This window comes from Palaemon carinicauda, chromosome 6, assembly GCF_036898095.1.
Source record: "Palaemon carinicauda isolate YSFRI2023 chromosome 6, ASM3689809v2, whole genome shotgun sequence".
NCBI lineage: Eukaryota > Metazoa > Arthropoda > Malacostraca > Decapoda > Palaemonidae > Palaemon > Palaemon carinicauda.
Window position 1 is genome coordinate 62,465,270 of NC_090730.1, and position 7,500 is coordinate 62,472,769.

Sequence of the window (7,500 nt, forward strand, 5' to 3'; positions counted from 1 at the left end):
AGACGACAGGACCCCCAGTCTTTGCAAAATTCAGACGTCTGCTACCGGATCGATTGGCAGCCGCCAAACAGACATTCGCCAAAATTGAGGAAATGGGCCTTTGCCAACAGGTCTCCAGCCCATGGTCGTCACCCTTACACATCGTTCTGAAGAAATACGGCTCCCTCCGTCCGTGCGGGGATTACAGGCGCCTGAACATGCAAACAGAACCGGATCACTACCCCCTCCCGAACATTGCCGACGTGACGTCCTACCTGCACAAAGCGAAGGTTTTCTCTACGCTCGACCTCCTGAAGGGGTATTATCAGGTGCCTATGAACCTAGAAGACCTCCCCGAGACCGCCATCACCACTCCGTTTGGTACATACACCTTCAATTACTCCTCTTTTTGCCTTCGTAGTGCTGGGGCCACCTTTCAACGTCTCATCGATGGCATCTTAGGGGACCTCCCTTTCTGTGTATGTTATGTGGACGACATACTTGTGTTCTCCTCCTCAAAAGAGGAACACCTCCGTCACCTGCGCATCGTGCTCAACCGCCTGCAACAAAACGGCCTTGTAGTCGGTACGACAAGTGTACCTTTAGCGCCAACGAAGTGTTGTTCTTAGGGCACCGCATCACTCCTGAAGTAGTCCATCCCCTCCCTGAGAAGTTAGCAACCGTTCAGGAGTTCCCCGCGTCCTCAACCGTCAAAGCTCTGCCGCCACTCTTGCTCCTCTCTACGCCTCCCTCAAGGGCAAGTCAAAGGACCTGAAGTGAGGTCCCCTTCAAGAAGCGGCCTTCTGCAATGCAAAGAAGGCCCTACCAACTGCTGCGGCTCTCACTTTTCCTATCCCATATGCCCCTCTCCTTCTCTCCACCGATGCCAGCGACATCGCTATTGGTGCAGTACTTATAACAGGTGGTCAACGGCTCGCCCCACCCATTGGCCTTCTTCAGCAGAAAACTGTCCAAGGCAGAATCGGGTTATTTTACCTTCAATCGTGAATTGTTGGCGGTGCACTTGGCAGTCCGTCATTTTCGCCATTTCTTAGAAGGTACGCCCTTCGTCATTCCCACAGACCACATCCTCTGGTGCACGCCTTCACTCGACAGTCTGACGCCTGGTCCGTGTGGCAATGCCGGCATTTCTCTGCAGTAGCTGAATACAATTGCACCCTTCAATACATCCCTGGGAAAATGAATCCCATTGCCGGTGCCCTGTCAAGAAACACGTTAGCTGCCGTTCAACTAGGATTGGATTACAACGCCCTGGCTGAAGCCCAATGACAGGTTCTAGAGTATCAAGCATGTAGGACATCCTGCACATCCCTCCATTGGGATGACTTCCCTCTCGAAGACTCCAACACCACCCTCCTCTGTGACGTTAGTACTGGTAGACCGCGACCTTGGATTCCTGCTCCCATGCGCCGACAGGTTTTTGATTTCATTCACGGCCTTTCACATCCCTCGTGCCGTTCTACTGCACAGCTGCTAAAGACGAAGTTCACTTGGCACGGCATTTCGAAGGATGCTAAGGATTGGGTCACCGCCTGTACTTCTTGCCAAACTTCCAAAGTACATCAACATACGGATTCAGGAGTGGGCTCCTTTCCTGAACCTCACCGTCGATTCGCACACATTCACGTCAACGTTGTAGACCCTCTACCCACATCACAAGGACACCGTTACCTGTGTACCCTCACCGACCGCTCTACTCGTTGGCCTGAAGCCATTCCCAGGGAAACTGCAACGTCCGCCTCATGTACATCTGCCTTACTCTCAGGATGGATTGCAAGATTTGGTATCCCTGAGCATATTACTTCTGACAAGGGTACCTCTTTCACCTCTCAATTGTGGACATCATTAGCGAATCTCTAGGGCATCACCCTACATCAGACTTTGTCCTACAACCCCGCTGCCAATGGAATGGATGAATGTTTTCATCGCACCGTCAAAGCAGCTTTGATGTCCTACTGCAAGGATTCAAACTGGTTTACTCAGCTTCCCTGGGTCCTCCTGGGACTAAGAACCACTCCTAAAGATGCCCTCGATGTCTCGGCAGCTGAAATGGTGTATGGCGACCCGTTGGTCGTCCCTGCCAAATTTTTTCCATCTACAACCTCTTCCGACGATCTCCAGCGCATATGTCACGTCGTGAGAAAATTTACTAAATGCCACCAGACTTACAAGCTCCCAGCGAAGCATCACATACCAACAGACTTGCACTCTGCAATGTACGTCTTCCTGCGCAACGACACTAGCAAGCCACCGCTAACGTCCCCTTACACGGGCCCTTTCCTTGTGATCCGACGCAGTCCGAAAGCATTCCTACTAAACATTCGTGGCAAAGAAGACTGGGTCTCCATTGATCGTCTAAAACCTGCTTATATCCTTCCAGATGACCCGCCTACTGTTCGCCTCTCTAGATCGGGGCGCCCTATTTAACATGCACATTATGTCATTTTTAAGGGGGGGAGCCATGTACCAACTGTGTGTCACACGATCGTACATAGTTCCTTTTATGTATATATTAGGCTTGTATCTTCGCTCTTCCCTCGCACTAAGAAGAACCAGAATAAACATGTCTGTTTTTCTCATATGTAACGGTGTCTGGTTTGGAACATGAAATTTCTTGTTGCTTTGAGCTTTTGTGTATAAAGGAGAGTGTTCTATAATAAACTCACTCAGTTGCTTTCATACTGTCTTTAAGTCACAACCTTCTCTCGGCCCATCACAATCCAGTGTTGAATGTGTCGAATGCCCAGAGGTTAATTCCAATGTTCACAGAAGAGTCTCCAGATTTCTTAGATCATTTTGAAATAGTCGCATCGGCGATGAAATGGCCAGAAGATAAATGATCGTTGTTATTGCAGAGTATATTGATTTGGAAAGGATGCATTGCTTATTTATCCTTACCTCAGGACAAGAGAAAGGAGTATCCGAAGTTTGAGGAATGACGAAAAAATGACATTCCTTGATTAGGCTTATAAGGTACGACGATGTTTTGAGATATGGACAAATTCTGCTAACGTGAGGGAGATGCCTGATTTAGAAGAACTGATATTACCAGAACAGTTTCTTACGAAGAATTCCTGAACATATTCGAACGTAATTGAGAGAGAGAGGTGAAGAGACTTGATAAAGCTGTTTTGCTGAGAGAAGGTTATAATATTATCTAATCGTAAACCCTCCTTAGGCATGAAGTTTCAACCGGCATTCCAACCAAGTGTCAAGTATTTACCGAATCATGGAAACCAGTTCAGTAATAACTATATGAACAAGTTCAATACTTACAGCGGCAGTAGCACTAGTACTGTCCCTAAGAAAAATTCGATAGTACGACAGCAAAAATCATCGAAACGTCTTCCTTCTAGTATCGTGAAAGACGCGCAGAAGGTTGATATAGTCTGTTTTAAGTGTGGCAAGAGAAGCCTTATTACCTTAGCTAAAGAATCTCTTTCACCCTTACCAAGAGGAAAGTAGCACTTGAACAATTACATTACAGTAATCAACCCCTTGGGTGAGAAAGAATTGTTTGGTAATCTCAGGGTTGCCAGGTGTATGAAGACAGACTTTTCAATGTATGTGTAGGCAAAAGGAAAATTGGCCGTAACCAGAGAGAAAGGTCTAATGTAGTACTGTCTGGCCAATTAAAGAACCCAATACCTCTCTAGCGGTAGTATCTCAACGGGTGGCTTGGCCAACCTACCACCTACCAATATCTAGCATGTTGTCTTCCTTAGATATAGTTTATCGACCCACCATTGGAGGAATTTATTGTTGATAAATTCTAGTAACCTGTTTCCCTCTGTGTGTGATGTAGAATTCAGCGGTACAGTTTACTTCTACAATGAAATTTCCCATTAGGACATTTAGCTTATTATTCACCTTATGTCCCAGTTGTCTGTGCAGCTCCTCATCCTGTTCTTGCGATTGATGTGGTGGTCTGTATTTTGCTAGTATTGAGATTTTTCCTATGCTGGTATTAATTGTACCTATCGCTTTATATTCGGCCTCTAACGTCATCTCTATGAGATTTACGTGATTTGTAAATTGAAACATTTCCCTTCAACCTTGTTTCTCAAGGTGATCAATCTTGAAATACTTATAGACTGGGATTTCGTATTCTCCGATAAAATCTATTTTTTCCTTAATTCCAGGTTTCGCTAATACCTATGACGTATAGTTCCTCATTGGCTATCATTGCACTGAATAATTCCATTTTTTCGAACTGACTTAGCATTGAGTTGTGTGACTCTGAGGAAATTTTATATCTTACAATCTATTCATCTGTGGCTTTGCTGGTTTCCCTGATTAACCGGTGTTTTAGTTTCACTTGTATATGAATTATATAAATTATATGCCACCCTTCCTCAGTTTATTGTGGGATTTTTTTTTTCTAAGGACCGAGTTTGTCCTTTGTATATTGTATTTTTTTTATTAATTATACAGGTTGAGATTAAGTTGGTTTTCTTATACTCTTACCTTCTTCACTAAAGCCTATTCCACCGTTGTTGTGGAACTTTCTTTTGATTTAAAAAGTGCCCCAATAATCTATAATTTACTTTGCTTTTCCTGGCATATGGTCTTTAGCCTATATATTGCTATGACCTTACTGAGGTTGAAGTGGCTGACATTGAGTCTCGGGAGAATGCCTATATAATATTGCATTATTTGTCTTGTTCTTAAATGTTCATCAGTTTTTTTCTGTTTGGCCCACGATCTCCTTTCTTGAAAACAGATCGTTTCCGGTTGTTTGAACAATAATAGTGGCCTTGTTGTTCTGTCTTTTAGATATACTAACTACAGTACTTCTATCTTCTGTTCGTGGGCACCATGATAGGACCTGACCTTTCTCTTTACTATTGGTCTCCGATTAGCACTGTCTCGTCCTTCTCTCCCTCTCCTAAGAGGGAGAATATTCCTGATAGCAGTTACATTTGTATGGTGTTGTTTCGTCTCGTCTTTTACTACTTTTTATCTACTTGGTTTCATACACTCTCTGGTTTTGTTGATAATTATTCCCTCATTAAATTCTGTCCATGATTTTACCTTGTTTTGCAGCCTTTGGATACTAATCCCATTTCCTACAACATCGTCTATGACTTCTTTGTTTCTTATTTCCAACTGTTGACATTTTCGACTTAATCTCTATCATTTGTTTTCTTAAATCTTAGTTTTCCTTTTTAATTTTTCCATTTCCTGATCATGTTGACAAAAAAGACATATGTTATCACGGTGCAGGTTTGCAGCACTAAGGGAACGTAATTTGTTAAACACAAATGGAATAGAATATTTCAAAAGATAAAAATAACAGTAGAAGATATAAACTATCCAGCCGTTTAAAATGAAAAAAATATTCACATTACATTACGGTAACAAAATGACATTTACCTAAAGTGATGACAGCAAATGTTATAATAGTAACAAAACGAAATATGAAGGTTTCTTTTTTACCAAGAAGAAAATTAGCATAAAATTTTGTATTGCAAACAAAACTTTCATAACTGCTAACTTTTAATGGCACATAAATTCGACTCAGAAACTCCATTATACTGGTTTCATCCCTGTCAAAACGTACGTGATTTCACTACCAATAATATTCATTTGTGTAACCAAAGGTAATATGCATTTCGAGGTAAATCCAAAGTTACTTTAGTAATTTCTCATTGTCGCAATCTCTGGGCATTTGACATCCACGACTTCGTCTCTCAATCGATACAAAGTCTCAGAATGAATTTCCGAGATTATAAATGTATATTTAAATGTGATGTAGTGTCAGTAGTTTTACAAGACAGATTTAGTAACGAAATTTACCGTAATAACAAAATCCGTTACAAAATATCTATCAATATACCAATGGGGAAAAAATATGAATGTTATATTCCATTAAGGTTCAGTTAAAATTAACGAACATAAAGTAATAAAAGTTACCATTTCTTATTTACTTATAGTTCGGAATAGCTATGGGGTATACGAGGATAAAATCAAAACAATATGCAAAAAAAAAAAAAAAAAAAAAAAAAACTAGTTTAGGAAGCCTATATTTTACAAGAAAAACCTATCCATTTTATCTAATTAAGAGAGGAATTGTTTTGCAAAAATCTTAATAAGCGGGAATACCTTTGTGTTCATCTGAAAACGAAGAGATCTGAATGTGATCTCCAAAATAAATAGAATACTTCATCTCATTATTATTATTATTATGATTATCATTATTATTATTATTATTATTATTATTATTATTATTATTATTATTATTATTGCAGGCTCAGCTACTGCCCTAGTTGTAAAATCAGGATGCGTTAAGCTCTGGAGCTCCAACAGGGAAAATAGCCCAGTGAAGAAAGGAAACAAGGAAACATAAAATATCTTAAAAACATTATAATGAATATTTTCTATATAAACTATGAAAACTTTAACAAAACAAGAGAAAGAGAAATAAGCTAGGATAGTGTGCCTGAGTGTACCCTCAAGCAAGAGAACTCAAACCAAAGACAGTGGAAGACGATGGTACAGAGGCTTTGGCTTCTACCATTACCAAGATGAAAGTGGTAACTGAACAATTAGAGTGCACTACTATTCTGCATTACGTAGGTTGAATAAATTTGGTACTTATAATGTAAAAGTGACGTTTTTTGAAGACGGCCCAACTTACTCAGAGAAAAGGTTTAGAACGCACTCGTTACGTAACTTATGACGGCATTTCTTCCCTCTTTCTCGATCGATGATTGGCTATACGTAACGAAGGCTATACCTCTGCCAACAATGACACAAAAGTTTAAATAAAAGCAAAGCAGTACACCTTTATGAACTCTGAAAACTCTCCACTGATAATTGTCATAATGAACAAACCAACAAAATATATTAATAAATACAAAAACACTTCGATTATTAGTCTAACTCCCAAAATAGGTTTCCTAAGAAATTACAGTCTACTTTATAGGTCACAATCAGATTGACAAGGTGTAGGAAATAGTTGGTAATTTTCAAAAACGTAGTAGACAAGCTTGATTTGATAACTGCTATATCCAATGTCAAACAATTTTTATTTATTGTCTATCTACCTACCTATTTACTGTAAAAAGAAAAAAAAAATAGCCGGTACCGTATTTTGGCTTTAAACCTTCACCAATAATTATCGTCAGACTAATGACTTCATGAGGCTCCACCCACTTTGGCCTCGTTATAATTCAGGATAACACTGAAGGCTATCATGGGCATTGTTGGATCAGAAAATTTAAATTCTGGCTATAAAAACTCATTTCTCGAGTAGTTGTAAGAAGTGCTAAATGATCCTCAAGGATACCAGCAGTTGGCCTAAACTTTTAATTCATGTATATTACTGTTGCGGCACTACTGCTACAGTAGTATTACTACGCTAGCACAGATACCCCACTCACATTTATGTATCGTTCCGCCATTCATAAAGTCTTTGTCATGTTTTTTCACTGTGCAATAAGCCATGGCCTCCTCAGAAATTAAGTTTAACATAAGAGGATAGGTTATTTAATTAAG